At 41.5% G+C, this 27367-nt stretch overlaps 1 long non-coding RNA gene across 2 annotated transcripts in view; it reads right to left on the bottom strand.

Moving 5' to 3' along the window:
* Positions 1–5723: 5723 nt before the first annotated feature.
* LOC148216605 (uncharacterized) overlaps positions 5724–27367 on the bottom strand; it is a 34515-nt gene continuing 12871 nt past the window's right edge. Inside the window, exons 2-4 of one of the 2 annotated variants that reach the window (XR_015794682.1) lie at positions 14007–14180; positions 8141–8192; positions 5724–7325 (exon numbers count right to left, since the gene is read on the bottom strand). This is a non-coding gene — a long non-coding RNA (uncharacterized LOC148216605). The remainder of the gene's footprint in view (positions 7326–8140; positions 8193–14006; positions 14181–27367) is intronic. The other variant, XR_015794683.1, reaches the window with a different exon arrangement.

The raw sequence follows: 27367 nt of genomic DNA, 5'->3' as shown, positions 1-27367 counted from the left end.
GGTGTTTAACTTTACCAATAGACTTACAACAAAACAGCCATAGCATCTAACTTTACTAACCGCCCTTCATGGTATCTTTTCTCAGCTGCCTCTACCATTAACAAATCTGCTTTAGGAAGCCCCTTGCTGCACCCACAGCAGCATCTGCCCCATGGAATTGGGCTGCAGCAGGCGATAAGGCCAGAACTGGGGTGGAAAGCCCCATCTTCCTCAGGCCTCTGTGATTCTACTTGGGAAAAGTGACTAGACCAGCAGAATTAGAATTACAGTAAACATAATAAGTGGATCTCCCTGTGGTAACCCCTACAGTTTGGGGACATTTTTTTCCACCAGAGATCCATAAAGCTTTTTCCTTTATGGTTTTTAGAAGAACTTTAAATACAGTTTTACTTCACCTGGCTTTCAATCTTGTTAAGCTTTATTAGCACCCATTTTGGACAGGGTTAATTTATGTGTGTGTGTGTATACAAAAAATTATTTTACCATTTAATCTATCATTTTAACTTGTCATCTGCGCAGAGACTTTTGAATTGGGTAGGCTATAAAAAGTGTATAATAAGCAAACAAACAATTCTACTTAAAAATGCCATTTTTAAACATAAATAAAACAAAATTAAAACCCGTATGGCATTCCATTTTGTCCCTTAATACTCCAACAGCCTTCTATAGAGTTGTGAACATGTATTAGGGAGTATTTGCCCGTTAGTTGTATTCCTAAAGTTATTTGTATGTGTGCAAAACTCCAGAGTGCTTCTCAAACCTGTGCATCCTCTTCTTGCATACAGAGGGCTGTTGTGGCTACACGAGCCATCTTTCTCTCTTTCTCAAAGATGGAAACATTACCAGATAAACTTTAACATTGTCAAAACATCATGGTTAAAAGGAGTTGGTAAAAGGAGCTAAGAAAAGCATTGAGTTTGGAGATGAAGCAGCCAATGAAATACATAAGGGCAAAGTGGAATTCCTATAAGTAGCTCCAGAGAACAACCTTTCCTGCTAGATTTCTCCTCGATACAAGATGCATGTCTAGCCATGGATTTTTGCTGGAGCCAGCAGGAACGGAACAGGCTGGAAATGAGAGCGTCAAGAAGGCAGCAATTCTCTGGGTCAGCTCTGTCATGAGGCAGGTATTGGCAGCTTCCTCCAGCAGTGCATAGCAAGATGATTAATGGTGTTAGCAGAAAGAGCCATTGCACACCGTCCTTCTCACTGGCCTGCAGTCCCTATTAATCATGTGATTTACAGTGAATTCCCTTATCAGAAATAATTTTAAAATCCCACAGAACTCCAACACTGATAGTATCAGGGAAACCTCACAGTGTCTTGGCAGCACCAAAGAAAATGGCAACAAAAGAAAGAAAGTCAGAGGTATTATAGTTAAGGTGTTGAACTAGGACCAGCCTCCCAGGTTCAAGTCTACCTACACACGTGGAAGGAAACTAGGTGACTTTGGAGCTTATTATTCTCTCTCAATTCAATCTACCTCAAAGAGTTGTTGCTGTGGAGAAGAACTGGAGGAGGCAATGCTACGTACCCTGCCTTGAGTTCCTTGAAGAATGATGGGGTATATATCTAGCAAATAAACAAATGAATGAATAAGAGCTCCCATTAGACCAAAGTTATATAATAAATGTTTCCTTGTTTATTATGCAAAGTGTTGTACAATCAGATCAAAAGCTTTAGCTAGTGGAGGAAAGACAGATTGCAACAACTTTTAAAAACCTTCCAGAGCTTCATCTAAAGTGTGAAATAATTTTCTCTAAAAATGCATGAGTGAACAATCAGATTTCAGCCTCTCCAAGCCGGCTTTCTTGCACAGAATAACTATGATGCTTTATTTTGCTGTTCTCCATCCAAGCAATAAGAGGCCTGTAATTATTGTTATGTCTGCAAGAAGCTGGCAAATAATTCAAAGAAATGTTTTGCCACTTTTTATTTATATTAGCCCATATAGAATTTGTTCTGTTAAAAATAATCATTTCAGCCAAGAAACAGCTGGTGTTATGAGCTGTGGAGGACCTTCCTGCCAGCCATTTGGATGGATTTTAGAATGGTTATTAATGGACCACTTTCCAGGCCTTCTAAGAAGCCCTGTATTCAAGGTTAGATGGAATTCTGCTGCAGTGATGGAACTCCATGAAATTCCTGGTGCCATTCCTTCAAGCACTGATGGTGAACTTCCAGGATATCTGATTGTCCATTATATTAAAAATATTAAAAATATATTTATATCATCTTATTTATTTATTATTTATTTATTTATTTATTTTATATGCCACCATCTCCCCCAGAGTTACTGAGACATTATACAATAAGCATAAATACAGTTAAACAATGCAACACCATAGAACAACACAATTCAAACAACACACTTCAAACAATTGTTTGATACAATATTAAATACAATATTTATTTATTCAATTTGTATAGCCCCCCATCTCACATAAGTGACCCTGGATGGCTCACAACAGTTAAAAACATCAACAAAAAACAACATAAGTAAAGAACAAACAAAACATATAAAACCATGTTAAAACCCATTCAGCAGGCAAGTTACAAAAACATTCAAAGCATTCAGCATAATCACTGAATGGGCTCTACACCGCAACCAGATCCCCAAGTGGTGTCCCGAAGCCACAACTTCAGACCCTTCCGAAGGGCTAGCAGACTTGGGGCTCATCTAATATCTTGGGGATCCTGTTTCTGTGACCAGGACAGAAAAGCCTCTCTTCCTGGGCCCCATCAGATGACACTCCTTAGTAGATGGGACCAAAGTATATACCGTATATTAACTTTAAAATGCCCAAGTGAATGTCTATATTTTGTTCTGGTGCCCATTTTATAATACTATCAGCACCAGGTCAAATCTTATTTATGCACTAACATAGCTGATAGATTCTTTAGTTTCTGGAGAAAAGTCATGTCATGTCATGTCATGTCATGTCATGTCATGTCATGTCATGTCATGCTTGGGAACAGAAATGGGGAACTGAATCTGTTCTTCCTCTGTGGTGGGCAGACTGATATAAAAAGGTGGAGTCTTTCCCCTCCCAGCAGCCTTTGCTGAATCAGCCCTATTCCTCCTAGTCTTCCTTCTGGGCAAAAGTTAGCAGGTGGATTGCTTTCTTTCCTATCCATGGGGGAAAAAAGGGGGGGGGGCTTTAGGTGGAACATGATGATGATGATGATTTAAACTTGTGCAACTCAACAACTCTAGGCAGCTCACAACAATCAAAGAAATAATAAAACCAATAAAAGATAAAAGATGGCAAGTGCGATGAAGCGGGGGGTCTCACTCTACCCCACCAAAGGCCTGGGTAAAGAGCCAGGTCTTCACAGCTCTTCTAAACAATAGCAGAATGGGGGCCATCCAAATCTCAGGGGGAACCTCATTCCAGAGGGCAGGTGCTGCTACAGAGAAAGCATGCTTCCAGGGTCCCAATAGATGGCACTGTTTAATCAGAGGAACCTGGAGCATGCCAACCTTGCAAGATTGAATCAGATGGCAGATGTTATGGGAGACAGGCAGTCCCTCAAGTAACCAGGCCCTTTGCCAGGTAGGACCATATAGGTAACAACCAGCACCTTGAATCACACCTGGAAGCAAACCAGCGGAGCTCACGAAGCAGAGTGTTATATGGGCATACTGAAACATGCCCATTATTGCTTGCACCACTGCATTCTGGACTAGTTGAAGCTTCCAGGTGGCATTCAAAGGCAGCCCCATGTTGGAGTAGTGAAGCCATGAGGTGACTAGGGCATGAGTGACTGTCTGAAGGGCCCCCTGATCTAGGAAAGGGAGCAACTGGCACAGCAGATGGAGTTGTTCAAAGGCCTTCTTGGCCACAGCTAGCACCTACTCTTCAAGCAGGAGCTGTGAGTCCAGGAAGACCCCCAGATTTCATACCAACATTGACAGGGAAGTGCTATCCCATCCAAGGTCAAAAATGGAATATCCCCAGATCTGGGTACCCAAAATACTCACAGCTACTTGGTCTTGGTAGGATTGAGTTGGAGACAGTTCCTCTCCATTCAAGCCCACTCCTGTCAGCTGGATACCAATGCTTAATAAGCCAAAGAATCTCCTCCCAGCTGTTTTATGGTATTATATTGGTATGTGGTAGTCTCAGGAAAAGAACCCTTGGAGCAACCAAAATCTTCAAGTCAGAATACCACCATAGAGAGAGTTTGCTTGCTTGCTGCCATATAACAAATCAAGAAGAACCTCTTGTGAAGATCTCAGGATGTAGGTGGGCTGATGCAAGGGGGAGTGCTCCTATGATAGGTTGTACTCATATATTCTTCATGCTATGAAGCAGAAGAAGGTATATGTTTCTATTACTTTCTGCTGTAAAGCCAATGAGATTGACATTTTATCTATGTCATCAATCTTAGACTAGGAAGTCTTGATTTCAGGTTCTGTCACATCCATGAAATTTACTGCAAGGTGCTGGGCAACTCCATTATCAACTTATACTGGTGTAGGCTTTCATAGCCAGTGTCTGTTGGGCAGTGTTGGGATTCAGGGTTTAGTAACCATTGTCTAGAGAACAAATTTCCTGATGTTTCACCAGGAACTATAACTAGCACCTTCAAAGGCAAAGAGGTCTACTAGACAGACCACAGACAACTGGGCTCCTGTCTTTATATCTAGGTGTCCAACATCACCAAATCAAACAGAATTGGGCACAAAGAACCAATTAGAGGCTGGCCTTCACCAACCTTCACCAATCAGAAACCAGTTCATCTAGAGGCCAATCAGAACTCATGGACAGGATCCTGTCCATTATCAGCTGCTTAATCTATTCCATATCACTGATGTGAGAATAAAAGGGGATCATTCCTTGTCAGTTGCTCTGAGCAACTTGGAGGAAGAGTAGTATGTTTAGTATGGGTTATCCTGCAGCCAAGGTGAGATCAATGCTAACAGAGGATCAGACTTGAAGACCAAAATCAATTCAATATATTTTGCAGCTTCTGCAGAGAATTATGAGGAAGAAAATTTGAAGCTGACAGCATGACAATAAAGTATGGAAGCTGCTGAATGACAACACATTTAATGTCGTACTGTTTTTAATTTATTTCCCTTATGGTGCATTTGTGTTCTGGGCATGGTCTGCTACCTCAGGAATACACCAAAGGATGATTTATTTGAACTCAATAGCTCCTTCACTACAGTCACCTATACTGAGATAACCCCTCTTCCAAACAATTAAGCAACTTTCATTAGAAGACTAAAAAGGGAGGATATCCAAAAAACAAAAGGAGAGGGTGGGATGTCAGCAGTGAACCAGACAAGAGCAGCTAGGTGCTTCTTCATTTCTTCATGCCCTTGGTTGGGAATAGAATGCCCCTCCTTCAGATTCACATGAATAATTCAGGCCAAATTTAGCCCATGGTTACATTTTATAGATGAGAAATAAATACTTCATGCCTTGAAGTCTTTTGATTAGATGCCACTCCATGAGTAGCTTCTGCTTTTTGAAGTTTTGACCAAGGAGGAGAAACAGGGATGCAGGGAGCTAAGCACTGCATTCCAGAATTTGCCTAATGACTGTTAGCCACTGTCTGCTTTTGTGAGATTATGGATGAGGAGAGTTTCTCTGGGTCAGTGTTTCTCAACCTTGGCAACTTTAAGATGCGTGGACTTCAACTCCCAGAATTCCCCAGCCAGTATGGGGAATTCTGGGAGTTGAAGTCCACGCATCTTAAAGTTGCCAAGGTTGAGAAACACTGCTCTAGATGAAAGCAAGGATGACTGAGGGTTATTAACAGCCTGAGCAATGATATGGAGAGTCATAGTTTTCCAACAAAATTTCTTTTGTCATGTCACAGGGGAAAAAAACAACAACAAGGACATGTTACTAAATAGAACTGGAACTCACTTGGTTTGGGAGCATGGTGAAAAGTGTGTAGACACTATTAGATGGGGAGCCATTCTGGTTTGGATTGGATGTGTTGGAATTAACTTTCTGAGACTTAGGGATCATCCACACATCTCTTTAACTGTGGCTCAAAGAACCCCCACTAACTGTAATGGTATGTGGGAATGACCTTGGGAGACAGGAGGAGGAACTGTAGACTAGACAACAATCAGATAAGAGGCAGCTGAGGCCGCAGAAGCAATGGGAGCATGGCAAACATCTCAGAAGGGACCCTCCCTAGTTTCTTGGGCCATAAAGGGGAGGAGGGAGAGATATACTTTCAGACTTGCAAGATTCTGTTAATGTAACCTTACAAGAAAGTCAGAGCTAGTACTTCTGGGTGTGCTTCTTGTCTAGACTACCTTGCAAGGCTGACGCTAACTATTCTCTAAGGACGTGTTCTCATGATGCAGCCTTTGTTTCATCCCAAGCTCATAGCTGAGACACCCTAACTGCCTAACTTTAACAATATGATCTAATATTAAAGTGGTAAGAGCAAGTTTGATGAACTGCAGGGGTTAAAAGCACGGAGCTAGAAACCAGGAGACCATGAGTTCTAGTCCTCCCTTAGGCAGGAAGCCAGCTGGTGACTTTGGGCCAATCACTCTCTCTCAGCCCAAGGAAGAAGGCAGTGGCAAGCCACTTCCAAAAATCTTGCCAAGGAAAATGCAGGACTTATCTAGGTAGTCACAAGGAGTCAAGCCTGACTCAAAGGAACAGACACATTAAAAAATTAGAGTGGTCCTTTCCATCTTCTCCCCAAACAAGCCATGCTGTGTGCAGGATATTTGGTTCTTGAGTGATCTCACATTCAGGAGCTGTGATTTGCCCGGCTCCTATTGATTCCTTTCAGCAGCTACAAGCACTCTCTCCTTTCCTCCAATCACTGGTGACTTCCCTGCATGATTGTTTTGGCTTGGCCAACAGGACAGATTGGGCAATTTTCAAACACAAATCAGGTATTATACAGGCATTTCATCTACATGGGTCTAGTGGTCCCATGAAAGACCATTAGTCGTGTTTTCAAAGCATGCCCTGACAGATAGGAAGTGAGCATGTCAGTCCAGGCATTTTGGGTGCCCATGCCCCAACTGACAGTTGCTATTGCTGAGCCCAGAGCCATGGCTGCTGGTCAGAATTAGTGGATTCACATGGATCCACCCTGGACTAAAAATGAAATTCAGAACATTCAGCAGAGCTTGATTGTATTCTCTGGAGATGCCCTGAAGATCTGATGTTTGACTCTAAATGAATGTGTGGAAACTGAAGTGCCACCACCAGCTGTGCCCCACCAGATTCTGGTGTCTCCTACCATGTGGTAGCAATGTGGAATCAAGCTTTCAGTGGCTGCTCCAGCTTGGACCAGGGAGGAAGTATGTAGCAGCTTTCAGGATGAGAAACCTGCAGTGGATGAGAGAACATAGCAGCAGCAGCCTATCAACCAAGGGCCTCAGTATGAAGTAGAAGACATAGGAGCCAAACTCTACAATGTGCCTCTTTAACTTTAAATAATCTGAAGCATCAGGAATGTGACACAATAAATACAATGTTCTTCATCAGCAATTCATAGCATGAAGGGTTCCTGACACTATCAGTGTGACTGTAAAATTGATTTTGTATCTGAGTAATTTTTCCAATTGATGCTTTTTATATTAACAATCCAAATGCAAAATTCATCGCACCTCTTTGAGCTATCCTTTCCCAACATGTAAAATTAGTTTTTTTAAAATAAAACAATGTGGCAGCTCAAGAGAATTAAAAGAGCATTTTTAAAATGAACTCTCAAGATTGCATAGCATAAAATGAACCTTCAAGATAGCATCAAACACATCCTCCCACACAGAAATCTTTGCCTGTCTGCTGACTGAGACAAGTATTAAAATACACACATGTATACACACAGGAGGAGGAGGAATGAAATAGGAATAGATCACCTAGTTCCTCATTGGGAATATTCTGAATACCCTTAGTCTAGGTGCAATGCTGCAGTAAAAAATTTCGCAGCATTCAACGTTCCAGATATCTTTCTATCACTGACACCAACTGTTTCAGCCCCCATTGCTTGCAATGTAGCAGATAAAGTAGCAGTTTTTACATATCCTCCAAACCAACATGTATATTGTTTGATTTTAGCTGAATCCAATGTTTGAACTTGGTAGAGCAGTAATGAAAGCCTAGGAAAAGAAATTCAGATACTGTGATGTATCTATACTTACAAAGACCAGAATAGTTCTCCTTGTCACACTCCATGGAAGTAAAAGTTGGACTCTGAAAAAGCAATATAGAAAGAGTATTGATGCTTTAGAACTCTGGTGTTGGAGAAGACTCCTGAGAATATCATGGACAGACAAGAAAATAAACAAATCAATCATCAAATCAATCAACCCAAAGTTCTCACTTGAGGCACAAATGTACAGTCTCAAATTATCATATTTTGGACATATTACCAAAAAACTAGCCCTCTTGGGAAATCTAGAATCCTAGGGAAGATGGAAGGCGAGAGAAGAAGATGACCTGCAGTAAGGTGGATGGACTCATTTACAAATAGCTATGGGTACACCATTGGAAGACCTGAAGGACCTGAAGGATGGGGACCTTCTGGAGAAAATCTATCTATGTGGTTGGTAAGAGTCAACACCAACATGATGGCACATGATAATCATCAATCAGTGTTGAATACAGGCACCATGGTTTCTAAACTACAGTTCATGACAATCAGCCAATTTTGGTTTAATCAGTAAACAACCCCAATGGGCAATGTAGAACTGGCCAAGCACACACAGACTCATTTTTTGTGGGCCCTCTGAGAGGTCTGCACTGGAATCTGAAAACAAAATGCCAGTTTCTAATAATACAATTGAAAGTGGGTTTTGTCGTTTGTGAAAATAAAGATGAAATAGTTCTGTTAAGGCCACCATGGGCTTAGCACTCCTATTTTGCCCTATCTCTGAACCACATCCCCAAACACTCAGAATAGATTAATGTTTTCCCTCTCTCTCCAAAGACATTATTGCATCACTACACCTCCTACAACCAAAGGCCAAAACTTTTTTGACAAAATGAAAGTGCCAAATGAGACTGCAAAAAGGATGCTTCCAATAAACAATCATTTAAAATTCCAGGCAATGGCTATCTTTCCTCTTGCCAGGACTAGCCATTTCTTCCCTCAAGAGCAGAGGACAAATCCTTCACTCTTGGGCCACTTTCACATGACATCGTTTCCACTCTCCAATCTCTCCAAAGTGCTTTTCAAGTCACACTTCGCAATCACCTTCACTCCAGCCAGCCTTAGAACCCTGACAGAACACACCAATTATGATGAGCCAATCCAATACTTTCTAGCCAACCAATAGGAGAATGCAAAGTTGACATTGATTGATTGATTAATTGGCTATGTGTTGTCAAGTCGTTGTCGACTCTTAGTGTCTACACAGATATTCTCAATCAAAATCTGTCCTTAACTTGGTCTTTCAGGTCTTCCAATGGTGCACCCATCACCACTGTAACTGAATCCATCCACCTTGCTGCTGGTCATCCTCTTCTTCTTTTTCCTTCCATCTTTCCCAGCATTAGAGCCTTCTCCAGAGAGTTAGGTCTTCCCATAATGTGTCCAAAGTAGGATAAATTGATCCTGGTCATTTGGGCCTCAAGGGAGAACTCTGGGTTTATTTGTTCAATGACCCACTTGTTTGTTTTCTTGGCTGTCCATGGTATTCTCAGAAGTCTTCTCCAACACCAGAGTTCTAAAGCATCAATAATCTTCCTATCCTGTTTCTTCAATGTCCAGAAATTGTCATAGTATCACAGTTCTGCCCCCTGAGTTAGTTGGATCCTAGACTGGCAAAATCCTCTTTTTCATACAAAAAAAAAAAAAGGAATTAAAAGAATGCCCCTCATACACGCACCCATATTCTTCCATGTTGTTATGATGGGAAGTGACACACAACAAAGCATTTTACAAAAGAATATAACCATAGTTGTAGGTGTCTGGATTGTGGGAGAGAAACACATCTTTCAGACTCTGGACCTCCATGGAGAGAGGAAAGAAGGAAAGGGTTAAGGTTTGCTTCAGCCTGAGATCTGGGAGGTGGGATGAAATAGGAGTTCTTCCTCACCACCACCCAGTGAGAACACAATCTGTTCACAAGCTCCATTTAGCCCTGGGGTTGCCAAAACCCAAAACTAAGCACCCCCCACCCACCCCCTTGCTTCCAGTTTCAAAGAAACCTACAGCTAAAAAAAAATCCATTTCAGTTTTCCTAGTGAGACAGTGTGGTACAGTCAGGTGGGTTCAGAGTCTCACTCAAAATTGTATGGAGGCAGTACAATCTGCAGCCAACTGCAACGATGACAAAAATGACAATGCACACACAATCTCAGAATCACACAAATGTCGCAACATACTCATTTGTGGCAGACATCCTGACACAAGCATGTAATCATGGCATCTGCATGAAGATGTCATCCTGCACATGTCCTCACCTGCCCCTCCCTGAATGCCCAGGGGCCCTCAGTTTTCTATGTTGCAGGAGGAAAATTTACTGTCCAGCAAAGAATCAGGGGCCACAGACCTGCTTAGCGCTGTGGGTTAGACGCTAGGCCAGAGCATTGTTTTAATCTTGGAATCTGTTATCGATGGAATTATTATGCTTCATTTTTTAATATGGGACTGTAAAAGATATTCATCTGATGTGCTAAGTATGTATGAACTTCAGTCTCCTTGGAAACAAAAATCCAGGCTACATTTCTTATTGGAGAGCTTTGTTGCTATTATTATTTACACACATACACACACCTTTTAAAGGGATCAGAAAATGTGCTGCAGAGCTTCCTTTGCTCTTATGCGGCTTGCTTCCTTTGAAAATGAGGGATAGCAGACAAAGTGGATATTCTTTCCAGGGTTCTGCATGAGCCTAAATAAAAGGTCCACATCACATTAATTTTAATGAGTGGATTTTGCAAAGCAACTTTTTTTCAGGCTTGAACAGAAGCCCGAAGGTTGGGTTGCTTTGATGAACAGCGGAGAGCTACTGTTCTTGTGTGAAGTCTGAAGCACTTCCTCTGAATCATTTTTGACACATTCATTGCCCTATTTAGCAACTACTGCAACAGAAAGCATTTATCATGATCCTGCCTTTTTATTCACTTTAACCTCTGAGCTCATCCTTTGAAGGTGCAGGGCTACCTATTTATTGTTAGATTTGTATCCCACCTTTTCTTCAGAGGTTCAAGGAATGGGGAGTTCTCTCTTGGTTCCATCCCTGCAACAACCCTCCTGTGAGGTCATTTGGGCTAGTTCTTAACCATCACACTCAGCTAGCATTTAGTCAAAAAGGAGAAATGGATCTAGAGTTACAGTGCAAAAACAGGGAATTTTATAAGCAGGCCCTCCTTAGAAGAAAATAATTATAATAACTAGAGGTGTAAAATGTTTCTAATTTGAAACACCTCATTTCATTTGAATTTGTCTGAGCTGAGAACTGGGTTTTCTCTATCCTGAAGCACTGACATGGTTGGAGCAGTCTTGGTCCTCTTCAAGGAAGGTCGGAACAAGCAGCTTGAATTCTCAAGTATGTGGTTGGCCATCCTTGAAACATTCCAGATTTTAAACTTTTTGCACACAATTGACATTACTCTTGAGAAGCTGCAAATATTCATATTGCCATCCTAGATTTTTTAGTACTGTGTTGGAGGAAAGACCATGGAGTTAACTAGGAGAGGGCATCAACCACAAGATTCAATTCAGACTCAGTTTGGTGACTGGAAAAAGAGGAAAAAGCCCACTCTGACTCAAGGATCTTCCTCATGGCCAAATGAAAGTGCTGTCACCAGCCTTGAGCTGGCAGAAAACTGCTAGTATGAAATCTGCTGCTTTCATTGCCTACTCCTACTCTGTTACAGGTGTAAAGATTTTGCCTTTATTTATAAGGCACAGGGCACACTGAGAACAATGATTTCTGGATTTTTCTACTTTTGTTTTCCTCCCACCCACCCACCCACCCACCCACCCACCCGAAGGGCACAAGCCAATGGGAAATTGTTCACCAATCACCCTTCTTTAGGTAGGATAGGGATGAGGTTTGCAGAGGTGGGGGGTAGGGAAAGCAAATTTTGGTAGATGCTGAGACCAATGGGTTTTGCCATCTCCAAACATGCTCTGTTTGGCACTGCAGTTTTGTGCAGGTGTGTTCAAGAGCACTATTCCAAAATAGTGCTAATCTGGAATAGTGTGAAACCTTTGGCCCCAGAGAAGCTTATATCAGCTGACCAGCAGGCTCACTCTGAATGCATCAATGCAAAACTTTGCATTAAACCAGCACCAAGTATTGGGCTCCTTTAGGCTATGGGTTTAGTGCTATTCCAAGAGATAGCACAACCCATGTTCAAAAGCAACCTGAAGAACAGCTGATAGGCAGAAGAAGTGTTGTACCATGAAGCAGCACAGAGAGAGTCAGCTCCTGCCACCATCTCACTGTCACTACTGATCAGTTGCTGGTCTAAGTCTCTGAAGGAAGAAACAGGTTTGGCTCTCCCAAAGCAGAATGGCCCTGGAAGAAGCGTACCCACTTTAAGCGTAGCCTAAAGTGACAACAGGTGTCAGACTTATCCTGCCCCTTAGAGACCAGGCTACACACAGACAGAATGATCAGTGAAGGCCATCAGATTGCAGCCAGGACAAAACTGCTGTGACTTGTTCCCTGCTTAAAGGGGAAAGCACTACTTTAACACCAAAACAGCTAAGGATGATTTGAAGCTGCCTCAGGTATGGGTAGGACATGGCAGAAAAAGAGGTTGCTGTAGCATGTTCATACTTACATAGATATAAGTGGAGAAAGGTGCTGAGACTTAGGACTGAATTGAAAATCTGGGGCTTCCATTCACAAAAAACTCAGAAAAACTTCTACAAAATGTCACATCCTTCCCCAAAACACTATCCTTGGAGAACCTCTGATAAACGCTGCCCTGTGATTAGAAAGGAGAGAGCCAGTGACTCATCCCCTCCCCTCCCAGCATTTTCTAAATATGGAAAAGCAAGAGAAGCATCTTTCCTGCCACAGCCCTCCGAAGTGTCAGACTGCTTTAACAGCTTCATAATGGTGCCGGTTTGACTCTGGCCGCTTCCAAAGGACTTGCTTCACTCCCAAGAACTACAGGGTCTTGCTAAAGTGGCCCAGTTCAACCTGGAATTCAGTCAGGTACTAAACACATCCCTACTAAGCCCATCTGTTTTGTTTTCTCTGTTTAAGTACAAATGTTTCCGGAAAGAAGTCAGGTTTCTCATTCTCCTTGTATTCTGGACACTTGTACAATTCCACAGGGCCTCCTGGGAATGTTGAATGGGATGCAGTAGAAGGGAGTGCAATCTCTGTTTCTTAATCTCTCCAAGAGTGAGAAGAGTACTCTTTGTCCTCTCTTTCCAATCCCACTTTTGAATGGTTTTTCCTCCCTCTAGAGTTCCAGGTCTTTCCTTTCTCATCAGAGCTGGGTTTATTTATGTATTCAGTTTCTAAGGCTACCTAATCACAATGATGCCCCCCCCCCCCAATAGTCTTGGCTCTAGCACTGTGTGGGCTAGGATCTGATTGGACTTGGGCATCTTCCACCTTAAATCTGAGGCCACTGGGGAGATGGAGAAAACCCAAATCCTTTTCTAAGCTTCAGAACCAAGCTTATTCCTCAGATTTCTCCTCCAGTTCTGCCTTCTGGGTTCTCATTTTGTTTTAAAAGGATTCATATTTTCTATCCCCAAGAGGGATGTCCCTCTGCGTCTGTAACACAGAGCATCATACCCTCCGGGAAGATGTTGATTCTGTTTCTGTGCCTGTCTGGCAGGTTGACTGTCTGTGAATGTCAGCTCGTAGCCTGTTGTTCTCAACGGATCCATAATGCAGAAGAAGGATATGTGGGTGGAGGGTATCAAGTGCAAGCAGTGGGTGCAGCATAGAGCCGGATGGCCATGGCTCAACTAGAAGCCAATGCAGCCAGCCATGGATTCTACCTACCATGCAGCTTGCAATGAATGCAGAGTCTTGCAGATTAGACTACAAAGAGAAATGGACCAATCCCTCAATCAATACTGACTTGAAGCATGTTCAGGAATTACTGTCGAGCCAGGTTCCACACATTTCAGCCAGACTTGAATCAATTCTCCACCATCGTTGTCAGATTTGTGGATCCCAAGTGTTAGATTCTTGATAATAGGCAGGATTCTTGACCGTGAGCTGTAACCATTTTATTTTGAAGGGGCATTTGAAGCTGCAAAACAGGTGGGAAACTTTTTTACAAGTACATTCATTGTTGGAGGTAGCTTGACCAACTGAGTTTCTCAGTAGGCCCAATAGGCACAGTGTTTAGAGTCTGTAAAACTTGGGGGGGACCACAAAAATTAATTTGATTGTATTAGTCTTCTTCATATTTTTGTGTTTTAAACTTAAAATTCATATGTCCTAAAACTAAATTATTTAAGATATTATTACTAATTTGTTATGTGTCTGCTTACTGTGATTTAGTCTTATGATGTCATGTGTCCTTAGATTAAAAAAAGAACATTCCCTGTAACGTATTGAAGAATATAGATCCAAGGAATACCTTTATAACCCTAGGCATCCTGATTATCGCAACAACAGCATAGACAGGTAAATATCCCAAGGGCCTACAAGGGTCTTAATGCAGCCCTGGCATGTCTGCCTACTCAACACATATTATAGGCACATCTGCCTGATGTTATGCCAAGATTGATGGCCCAAATGCCTTCATGCATATGTGCATACATGTTTTTGGATTTATATGTTCCAAAAAGCAAGCCAGCTGGACAGATACATGGACTATCTCCATGCTGATTTTTTCCACATCCCTGAGTTCACTTGCTCAGCAACCTGCCTTCTCTCAGCCAGTTCCAGCAACTCCATGTATTTCAGTTAGGGACTCTTCCTGAAGAGGGAAAATTATTAAATCAAATTCCTAGCTAGGAGGAAAAAACCAAACAAAGCTTGATGTTGGGGGGATGTTTCCTCCCCATGTGCCTCATTTATCACTTACCAACCATCTGTGCTTATGCAGTGGAACAGGGCCTGGAAGCTACAGAGGCAGAAGAAAAAGAGGATATTCTGACACCCGCCCGAGCCTGGTTTGCACGGAGCATGGCCAGTGGGCAAGTACCTTCCATAGCCAAATGCTGATTAGAAACCCACACAGAGACATAGCAGGACACATTTTAGGAAGATAGGGAAAAGATGGCGAGCTGTTAATTAAAGAATGTGGATGTGTACAAAGAATGCAAAAAGATTAGCTTATACATAGAAAGCAACTGAACAGCTCAATACTAAAAACATTTTGGAGACTAGAGGGGGTCTATGTTTAGCTTTCAGTTGGTCCCACAAGGTTTTTAAGCAACTGTAATGTGCCTTCACAGAAAGAGATTGGATTAGAAGAATAAGCCTTTTCCAGAATAGGTCTATTTCTAACAAGATATTCTAGCAACACAGAGGGCATTTTCACACAAAGGACTTACCCTATTCTTGGATTAACTCCAGATCCCAATGTTCTCTCTTCAGCAACTGAGCTGATTTATTTCCAGCCAGTGACATCGGCATGATCAAAATGACTACATGCATGCGGGGATGTCAGCACACAAATGCCACCATTAAGTACTTCCATCGTGACAGCTGCTGCAAGGACTAAGTTGCGGCATTTGTGTGATGACATCATAAATGCTTCCATTTTTGCCCTCCTCACCAACAGCCACCCCCCACCCCCCAACAGCCATGCACTAGTTCCACTGGGGTGGAAAAGGAATCAGTCTGAACCCAGTTCTCATCTGGCACCCCTGTAGGTCTGTGGAGCTTTGGGGTAGATCATTTGCCCATTCAAGAGATAGCTTGCTTTGTGGCTCCTGAACTTCTGCCACCCTAGCAAATACTGGAAGGGGATCCCTGTCTGAGAGTTTCCAGGCATCCTGTCAGTAGCCCATGTGAAGAGAGCAGATGTGAAAGGGACACAATTCTGTCCATTTCCCCTTCCTCTTCCCTGGCAGAGGAAAGGTGTGCAAATGGCCAGCCTCTTTTTTTCCTTCTTGTGTAGAGTGGATGAGGAGATGAGGAGCTGCTGCAGCCTGGGTCCAGGCAGTGATTTCCACTTCTCAGCATTTCAAGTAGGCAGAAATGAAGACATCCTCACACCTTTCTTAACTGTAACACGAAGATGCCTCATTAACCATTTTCAAAGGACATGCCCTTAAAACATAGCCTTGGTCTCATCCCCAGCCCACCACAGAGGCAGTTTAAGTTCATCTTTAGCTGCTCCAGTTTTCAAGTTTTTAAAGTAGTGTTTTCCTTCTTCTCCTATGCATCTCCTTCTCTTGTCCTTTGAGGGTGGATGTGTGTGCATGCCCACGCATGTGTGTCTCTCTTGCTGTTTGAAGAAACAAAGATGCTGCTATTGACTTCTAATAATTAACAAACAACCACCACTCCATCTTAATATAAATCTAAGTACATTTATATTTACTCAAGTATTATAAATGCACCCATTGTTTGTAATGAATTAATGGGGAGGCAGCTGCTTGGTTCCTAATAACCTAAGCAATTTGGTGGGGGACTTCATTTGCTCATCAATTTCTTCAGCACTAATTCTGTCCACACTGTAAAAAGTTTTGTATAGGTCTTCCTTTTTTTAAAGCTAGCACGATTCTTTGAAGCAAAGGCTGCAAACACTGATAGTGCAAGGTAGATATTGGAGGTCTCTTGTAATCCTTCTCCAGGAAGATCCAATGCTATTGGCTGTTGATTGACTGGGGGGAGATCTTCTGTTCAAGACATTTGTTCAAGTATTTTGCACTGTTAAGCCTACATTTCCTAAGGTTACTTGGAAGGGGATGTATGCCTTCCTCCTAAAATAACCCTTTCACTGCCTACCTTGAAGAGTCCTTCAACATCTTTCTGGGCTCCTGTTTCTTTTTTGCCTGCCAAAAAGTTTTTGCCCATGTGAATTCTGTGATCACAACAAGGATACCTTTGAGTGCATTCTACCTGCTATATCAGTGCAACATTCATGTACCTGAGTTGTCGATTAATAAAAGTTCACAGGACCTGCCTGTGCAAAGTTATCTGCCATTGGGCAAAAACTTTTTGGACATGAAATCTGATCACTAGTGGGCAAAAAAAGAAACAAGACCTCTCCCTTTCATCAATATTTTGAAAAGCTCCAGACCATCTTCAGACTTCTTAGCAGTTCAGTGATGGACAGAATACACAGCATATTGCATATTAATAAGGACCCAGGTTCTAGTCATTGGCCTGTCCAAGCAAGGTTTGGAAAGATCAACCATTTCTGAATAAAGGTAAATAAAATTCAACTGAATCCCTGGAAAATTTCTGCCAATCAGTGTAAACTTTTTAAGCTAGACAGACCAATTATTTGGTTCTGCATATAACAGATTCCAATATTTCTGGGATCTAAGCTATGGTTGTCCTATTTGATATCCCAGTTTGCATGGTTCAGTTCTACTTCTTGAATTCAGTGGAGAAGGAGGAGGAGGGAAACTAATCTCCATTCATTTTTGCTATACATTCTGTTTTTTTTTTGGAATTTAGCAAGCAGTAAAAGGCTATATACAGGTAGTCCCCAGTTTAAGAACAAGTTCCATTCCCAAGATCTGTCCTTTAGTCAAATTAATATGTAAGCTGGAACAGTATTATCGTATAATACTGCATAAGTAGTATTGTGTATTTAACTCGAATCTTGCTACAACAGGCTCTGTTCTTAACTATGGGTCATCCCTAAACCGGGCGTTCTTAACCCAGGGACCACCTGTATTTTCATAGTGGTTTTGTTTCGTGTGTCACATCCTATGCTTTAATTTTTGTAGTATGTGTTATAATTTTTTTTTTTAAAAATGTAGCACACAGTTGGGCTAGGTGTTATAATTTTTTTTAAATGTACAAGATAGTTTCAAAAATAAGGCATTCTTATTATAAAAACTGTATAATCAAATAAAATCAGCCTGGGCAAAAGTTCAAAAACAATCAAATAAAATTCTATTTTATTATGTGCTTTGTATGTGTGCGTGTTTAAAGCAATCTACTTATATCTTTCCAGAAACATAAAATCAGTTCAGATTCAGCAAAAGCCAGAACGATTCACATTTTATTTTTCTGATCCCTTTTTCAGTAACTTTGTTAATGAAAACATCTAACAAGTTTATTCACTTTGATATTTTAGTTAAAATCCATGCGCTGGAGGTCGCCAGCTTTCATGCAAGGTAAATGATATGGGCTGGAGGCAGATAATGGCAAATTTCTCAGCTGGGCAGTTCTGCTTTCAATTAACCTTATGACGATGATCTTATTCCCCCTCAGGTTCCGCATTTTCCTGACAAGAGAAAGCTTTTCTCCAAATAATTTTTCATTAAAATGGGAGAATTGCTTTTGATTTGCTGAGAATACAGTAACAGCAGCAGATGAGTTTACTAAAGGAGGCAGATTGTAGGCAACTGCTCCTACTCATGACAACACCAAAATGACAAAACATGTGTCGCAATGTCATGACCTCAGGTCACCCTTTTGGATTTGCAGGATGATGTCACAACGCAAGTTTCATCATCGGCCCCCTGCAGATGCCTGTCAGGCAAATGTGCTTTTTCTAGTTTGTTAACTGCAGCTCTGAGAGAGAAAAACTTTCACTAGGTATAAATATCTAGTCCATGCCATTGGCCAGCATTAGGTCAACTCACACAAGCTCAAGCAGTAATCTCAAGATGGAGAAGTCTGGACCTCTAGCAACTCTGAGTTACTGCTTTGCTGTAGTCCATTTCATGTGAAACTAACCCAGACAACATTGCTGTGGTGGCTTTATACAGGGATAGGAAATCCATGAGCTTCAAAAACTGTCAAATAAATAAATAGTATCAGCCTAGTATTTGGGGTGATATGCAAATGTTAAAATATAGATATGATAAGCAAAATAAAATATCTCCCAACCCAAAATTATGCTGCCAATTTTTGGCTATACAAGGTTTTTGCTTTTAAAAAAGTGCTAATACAGGTGTTTAGAAAAACATCTCAGTCTTGTCTAACACCCCCCCCCCCCAACCAAATAGCTAAAACTCTCCCCATTAAAATCTAACTCTCTAGGCTGCTCAAAACTCAGCTTTTTCTGATTTAAAAAAATGCTTACCTCTGAAGGTCAGGTATTCTCAAAGCAGCTTACAGAGAAAATCAGAAGGCAATTTCAGTAATGCTCCTAGCCCAGAGAAACAAAACTTGTAGTTTTTACTGAAAGAATATCTCTCTAAGAAAAATAGATTGATTGAGAGGTCAAACTAAGTAACAGAAGAAAAAAAGCATGGACTATTAACAGTTAATGATATAACATCAAAATTAATAGTTATAGTAAAAGGTGAGGGGGGAGAAGTCCTGGAAAATTGTCGTTGTCGTAGTAGTAATAGTAGCAGTAGTACTAGTAGTAGGGAGGAGGAGAAGGAGAAGGAGAAGGAGAAGGAGGAGAAGTTGTTGATAGTATTGTTTGAGAGTCTTTTTTCTTGCCACAAATCCAGTCCATGTGAGTTAACTGACCAACTTCTGAATTGCATCTCAAAGCACTTGGGGTCAATCATTAAATATTTTCTGAGGTGTTCAATATACATATAATATATTTTTGGTTGTTGTATTAACCTCACTTTAAGATCATAGGAAACAAATTTCATGATACATAAAGTAACCCTCTACTCGTTTACAAGGACACAACATTCAAGTCCTCCATTCTAGAAGATGTGTTCATGGCTAATGTCTATTTCTCTGCTTAGGACCAAAAGTTAAATCCTCCAACTCCCATCACAGCAATGGCATGGTCCTGTGATTGACCCACATTTTTAAATTAACACCTGAAAGAAAGGCTGCTTAGACAAAGATAGCTCTTCCTATTTACTCTTGCAAGTTGTGAGATAACAAACTCCCCACTCTAACCCCAGTTAGATAATTATTTCCTCCTTTTGTCTTATCTAGGCACCCAATACCTGCCAGACACTTAGCAATGTAGCTAATATTCATTAATATGTAATCTTCCCTTGCTGATGCTTAAACTAAGCAACTGTGGGGAAGCGGGGGGGGGGGGGGGGAGAAAGAGAAAGAGAGGTTGAAGGGCTATAAAACCTGCCCAATGAAAACAACCTCTTTGTGAGATACACCCATCTCACCCATATATACCTGCCACAATCTGGACTCACCGTGGTGCTGTTGTCAGGAGTTTCTCATGGGAAGAAATGCATCCCGTTATCTGTACAACAATATTATGTCTAGCTTCTGTAGCTTATGTAAACAAAACAACTTGTGACATGTGTGTTGTGCACGTATACTGCTAATTACTACCACCTATTGGTGTGTGTATGCTAGTTACCCAGTGGGGGGGGTATGAAGTGACAATATAACTGGAGCATTGTATGCCCAGCCCTGTAGTTACAGTTATAGTTGCAGTTGCAGTAGAGCGTTAGCCACTATGTAGGTATGTAGTTTTATGGGTTATGTAGTTGTAACAAATAACCAAGTAGTGTACCTCTTCTCTGAGAGTTTTTGGCTAGAGACTTTGTATTTGTAGATAAGTCTTGGATGCTGAATTTATGAGAAGAAGTGTTTTTTCCTATATTTTGTATACAACTTGCATTTTATGAAGTTTTGCATTTTTATCAACAAACAACCAGATAGTATATTTTTTCTGGCTGAGTTTCTTTGGAGAACAAGATATGGACATTGCAGTTTGCAAACCTATCATGCTGGTGTGTATTTTTCCACTGGGCAAAGGGTTTCTGGGAGCACTGCTGTACTCTGCTCAACAACTGTGAGGTGGTGATTCTCCAACACTGTAAATATAAGGGCCATTTTAATATATCTTTATTAATTGTAAGCATCATGGCATCTTTCCTAGTGCTCACCTTTTTGGTATCCGATCCACAACTGCACTAGATGGCAACATGCATCTGGATAAATAGGCAGAACAACAAAAACCTGAGTTGAATAAAACCCTCTCAAGAACGACTCTGAGATCAATCAAACCATACTGTATTTATAATTCTGCAAAAGTTTTAAGAATGGCTTCTTCAGAACTGAGGATGAGAGATTCTACAGCCATTTTATCACAACATAAATTTAATCAAGAAAAAGGCACCCCATTAATAATCGCATGTGACTTGGGAGTTGAATAATCTATACCCATTTATTTGGGGAAATGCAACACAACTCAACATCAGCCTCCACACGTCCAAGAAACCACATCAATGGTTTTCTTAGCTCCCTAAGCAATTACGCTGCTGGAGTTTGTGTCTTGCTCCAACCTGCGAGAGACAGAATCCAGCAGCATAATTACGATCAATTCAGATCTGATATTGTCAGAAGCTGGATGGCCCTGTATAAATCCAGCCTTATGCACAAGAGACACCAGCATAAGCTATAATTTACAGGGCAAGGTAATTGTCGAAATCTCACCGTTCACATTTATCAAAAACTAGGACTATAATTAAAATTCAAAGGGGTATCCTCACCTAACTTCAGAATAACTATGATGTTTGACTCATTAAAGGTAAAACATAGGGATGTGTTTAAAAAGAAGCTCTTTCTATACAGCACCTCCAATAAAACAGAAGATAAAAACCCAGTACAGTTTTGTACCAATACACTGGAAAACCATCAGGGCCAGAAGCCTTACCCAGCTTGGTAAACCAATTTGTAGTAGCAGTTTCTTGAAGTGAAAGCAGCGAAGTAAGATTAGTGAGGTAACTGTGGTAACCTCACTTTCTTTAAAATAAAAGAATCTATCTCACTTTATTGATAATAGATTTGAAAATATAAACTATTCAGGAAACAATAAAGTTCAACAAAAGCAGGTGAACAGATCTGGAATCCATAAGCACTTTCCCTTGTGTATCCTGAATAGATGGTACCATACTACATTGCTCCATTTGTTTGAAGCTGAAGGCCAATAATTTAGTAGGCTGCTCTCTCTTTCCCCTGTATTATTCCCTGGATGCCTCAGTAGCTGGCAGCCACCAGCTGATCTTGGCTGATCTCAGAAGTTAAGCAGAAGAAGCCCTGCTTAGTCCTTTAATGGGGAACAGCTTGGGAATTTCAGGGCTGTAAGACAGAAGGAGAAGGAGAAGGAGAAGGAGAAGGAGGAGAAGGAGAAGAAGGCAGGCCAGCAGGCCATTCCAGAAGAATGCAGTGGCAAACACTTCCATAACCCTGCTGACCATTAAACTGCACGGCTGCCATCTTCAGCAGCAAGCATGAAGGGAGGGTGTCTTCACTTTTAGAAAGTAATGAAGATTGTACTTGGGCAGCATGATGTTTATATTTAGCAGAGACCAAAGATGCATAAAGAATCAAAACTTCTTTAATGTACTCCCTCTAAGAATTTATTTTTAGCTAGTTGTTACTTCAAGAAGACAAGAAGTGGGTGCATTTACTTGGCCCAGAACAGGTGGTTTGGTGGTATCCCAAGATGGTGATATAACTGAGTACCTGTTAATTAAAAAACCCCCTCTCATTTCATGTTCCATTTCCTTAAGGAAATCTTTATCTTTCAGCAATGGAATATTCAAACCACCTAGATACCTTTAAAGCTTTGTCAGGTACAATTGTAAGATCCTAAACTGTTCTCACCTGCTGTCAGCCCCACTAGATAGACCAGACCAAGCAATCAACTCCAGAGGAAGGCTAAAACTACTTTTATTTTATTAGCTATAATAACAGAATCTTGCAAGTCTCATTGTGCTGCACCCCCTCCTCCTTCTTATACTCCAGTGAATTGGGGAGGGGTCTATCTGAGGTGCTCCCAAATGTTATCTGGCTGTTCTGGACTTTAAAAATGCTTCAGCCCCTTTTGTCAGGGCCACAGAACCTGCTTGTCTCCATCAAGGTCATAATCCTTGCTCTCTACATTTGCTTTAACTTTAGATATCAAAGAAGGAAATAGCACAGGAAATAATCTAGATGAAAACAGTGCCTGTATAAGGAAGGAAGAAAAATATATTCCCATTGGGAAGGATTAATAGAACACCACTCATTTAAATTCAGACATATAATCTCACAAAATAATCTGAAGCTGAAAATTTAAATTGAGTGACTAGAAAAATGATCCAAACAGTTTGATTAACATTCAAGTAAAACTTCTATTTCAATTACTTTAGGTTTGCATTATTTGTATCAATTCACATCATTTGTGTAATGATATCTTTACAAAATGATATACATTGATATAAATTATGGAAATATGATGTAATCTAAAGTAAATTTTAATGGCCTTATCTGTTATTTTGGTGGGATGTCCGGGCAGTGAAACTAAATCTCTTAAATAGTTTGCACACTAGGAATTCTATGAAATTGAAGGATTTCAGGAAAATTGGTAAGAATAAGAGAGAGAACCTCAACAGAAGCAAAGCAAGGTTCCAACTGTTAAGCTCAAAAATATCTCTCTAGGAAACTGGTTCCTGAAGAGCTTTTTAGGAGCACCCCTTCCAAGAAAATATGCTAAAATGATTATATAAACCTTGACAGTGTCCTTTCAAACTAATTAGAAGCTGGCTCACCAAATGTTTACTAATTACACAAGTGCTTTGTTCTGTAGATCTAATGAAAAAAGTCAAAATACTTTTCAGTAAGTTCCATTTTTAAAGAAATAATAATCATCTTTATAAAATTGAATTGCTAATTTATTCTATTCTTTGCTAGCTTTTGTACCACATTTCTCTTTTCTGCTAACATTCCTCAATAGGCCAGACTCTTATAATCGTCATCCTTTTATTAGGAATGATAAAATAATGTTTACTTTGGGGAGGACAATACAGGAACTACATTGCAATATAACTATATCAGGGACTACACTGTAGTGCCGCAGTACATGCTAATATCCTGTATTGGGTTTAGATGTTAACATTGTTGATGCATTATCATTTTGTAATGTTTTGAGTCAGTGTAATGTACTCAAGGTAGTAAGACTTGGACTCAGAAGACTCACTTTCAAGACCCACTGGTTTGGCCACTGGCTGATGTTGCATGGTCACTCTCTCTCAATCTAACCTACCATAGGGGTGTAGCAGGAGAGCTGGAAGGAACAAACTGCAGATAGTAAAGAGGATGACCTTGAGGGAGAAAGGGAAGATCCGTTACCAAGGCAACAAGTAGATAAAAATTGCTCAAGCCCAAACAAGGAGGGAGGGTTACAAAAATGTCTCAGACAGGCACCTCCCTAATTCTCAAGAAGATAAAAGAGGGAGGAGGGGAAGCACATTCAGACTTGCAAGGTTCTGTTAAGACTATAGCCAGTCTTAATAAAAGTAGTTTTAGGCCTAGATGGAGTCTGTTTCTTGGTCTGGTCTACCTTGTATGGCTGACACAAACCTGCAACTCTCAGGTACAATAACATCGAATAAATTAGGACTGGCAAAATGCAATTTGTGGATATAAAACCACTTCCTCCAACAGTTTCTGACTTCTTGATTTTGTGGAAATGTAGTATCGAAACAGTTTTTCTCTTCTGTCCAAAATGGCACATCACTGAGACTGAAGCATCCTTGCCGTTGCTTCAAGTCCCAAAACAGGTGCTATCTTCCTCCCTTTCCTGCCATGTCAGCACTCTGCTGTTTTCAGAACTTTTGTCTTAGGCCAGCTTTCTGCAATGCTACACTCTCTAGATGGGTTGGCAATCCCATCCACTTGGCCTGCATGATGGGTACTCTTTTTTTTTTTTTATCCGCACTCAATCGTGACCGATTCTGCAGTGACTGCCTGGACAAGTCCCTGCAGTTTTCAAGGCAAGGTGTTTTGGAAGTGGTTTGCCAGTGCCTCCTTCCTAGAGCACAGCCCAGTTGGCGAGTGCAGGAGGTGGGGTTTCCATTGCTTCGCGCCTTTTTCAGGCGTGCGTGGCTTCCGCATTACCAGCAACTGACCCCATCCCCCGTGCAAGCGCCGCCAGCATTTTTCCTCCCACCAGGGTGAGAGTACCCATTTATCTACTCACGTAAGTTTTCGAACTGTTGGGTTGGCAGGAGCTGGGGAGGAACCAGGAGCTCACTCTGCTGCGCAGAGCTGGGCTCAAACCGCTGAAGTGTCGACCATTTCTGGCCGGCAACTTTCAGCATCATTAAGCCACTACGCCACCGCGTCCCCCATGGGTACTCTAGACCAACTTAAATGGAGGATGTCATTTTGAGAAAGACTGAGATGTACAGGTTGCAAAAAGGGAGTTGGTGTTCCTGGAGTGTCTTGTCTTCCCAGGATATGAAATTCCAGAAGGAAGACTTTTCCATGAGAAATAGATGAGAAAACTTCACCTCCTAAATTCTGCATGTCATGGAGCTGCTGTAGACACAAGAAATCGGCTAGCAATGCAGCTGAAGGCAGCTTCCAGATGAGATATTTTTTCCATGGAGGCAATACTGGAGATTCCCACTAGAAGAGAATATATGTAGCTCAGGATTAAACTGTGGAGTTCTTGGGGTTCTCTGAGCTTGGTTGTTTTCTTGCAGACATTTCATTACCCACCTAGGTAACATCTTCAGTGCTAGAAGGGAGTGGGGTTTGCTCTCTGTTGGTGAGGGTGTAGTTTTCTCCTTGGTAGTCCCTTGATTAGGCTGTTGTTTACTGCTTGTTTGTCTGAGTTGGTAGTTCCTTGATTAGGGTATTGCTTACTGCTTGACTGTTTGTCTGGTGTTCATGCTGGCTAGATTCCCTCTAGCTATTCACAGAAATCTTCTTCCCACAGCCTGAAGGAAAGCAGAGCTCCTGTTGCAGTTGGAAAATGGCAAGCAGTATTGCTAAAGGTGAAGCAGTAGATAAAATTCATTGTAGAAAGCATGCTTTCCACTCAGGTGAAAGGTATGAGGATGGCTTCCAAAGGAGAAAATAATAAGGGAAAATCATGCTTGGTGGAGTCTTGTGGTGGCATGTCATAACCATCTGATAGGTGACTATGGGCTTTTTCTCATTGCTAAAGTAAAGTGCCCTCTGCAGAAAACTACATTAGCATAACATTTGCTGCCAAGCCTTATCCTGCTCTATTGCTTCTGCTCTCACTTACTGCTGAATGGGACTGTCCTGATTTCGCATGGATGGCATGTGATAAGCAAGGTGATTGGTTGACTCCTCCAGCTTTGTTGCCCTCCCTCTTCTGCCTGTCACCAGCCAATGGGAAAACCCTTGGCACTGGTCCAGGAATGCAGCCAGTCTGACTGCAGGCATCTGGTCACCCTCTCTTGCCTCCTTTCTGTGCGCCTCCTCTTACAACCCATCCTGTCAAATCTAAGATGAATTAAGCTTTTCAAAAAATAAAAAATAAAAACCAGATAAGAATCACCAAGGGAGCAGAAATACAAGCAACATGTTCACTTAAAATTTCTTGCCCCTTCCTTTCCTTTCTTTATATTTATATAAGCCACACATGCCAAATTCCAGATTCCTCATGCTGTGCTGGGGGGGGGGGGGGCAGTGCAGGAGGTTGGTACCATCATTTTACCATTTTGCTATTTCAGCCATCACTAAATCAATAAAGAGCCAGTTTGGTGTAGTGGTTAAGGCACCAGGCTAGAAACTGGGAGACTAGGAGTTCTAGTCCCGCCTTAGGCATGAAAAACTGGCTGAGTGACTTTGGGCCAGTCCCTCTCTCTCAGCCCAACTCACCTCACAGAGTTGTTGTGGGGAGAATAGGAGGAGGAAGCCAGTTTGGTGTAGTGGTTAAGGCACCATGAGTTCTAGTCCGCCTTAGGCACGAAGCCAGCTGGGTGACCTTGGGCCAGCCACTCTCTCTCAGCCCTAGGAAGAAGGCAATGGCAAACCACTTCCAAAAAACTTTGCCAAGAAAACTGCAGGGACTAGTCCAGGCAGTCGCCAGGAGTCAAGACTGACTTGAAAGCACCAAAAAAAAAAAAAAAAGTGTATGAAGAGCCAGTTGGGTCTGGTGGTGAAGGCACCAGGCGAGAAACCAGGAGATAGTGAGTTCTAGTCCCACCTGAGGCACGAAGCCAGCTGGGTGACCTTGGCCCAAATCCTCCACCCCAATCCCTCCCGAAGCAGCTTGAAACCAATGTGCAGTCATCTTCCCCATCTGTGTTTGTGTGCATTTGTCTAATGCTTTGTAGAAACAAAACCTGAAAGGTTACTAGGATGGGCAGTTTTATGTGGGAATGTTTACTGTCAAAAATGTAAAGAAAGGCACTGAAATTTTCCAAGGTTCCCCAGCCACTTCATTGCCATCCCTCTGTTAAGTTTAAAAGTCACAAAGGCAATTTTGCAACCAGGTACTTTTCCCAATAATGCGATCATAGCTGCAGGTTGCTATGGCAGCAAAATTGGGAGAAGTGGGAGATAAAATCTAAACAATGCATTCAGGAAGAAATATGTCTCAAGAATTGGATAATGAACCTTGACTAGAGTGGCAGGGGGAGAGGGGAAAAAATAATGGCC

Source organism: Python bivittatus, unplaced genomic scaffold (genome assembly GCF_059951505.1).
Source record: "Python bivittatus isolate LINGU-HERP-01145 unplaced genomic scaffold, Pbiv_v1 ctg000080_np1212, whole genome shotgun sequence".
In the NCBI taxonomy this organism is placed as follows: domain Eukaryota; kingdom Metazoa; phylum Chordata; class Lepidosauria; order Squamata; family Pythonidae; genus Python; species Python bivittatus.
Note: the sequence above shows the minus strand (reverse complement) of the source record. Positions and strands in the feature narration are given on the sequence as shown.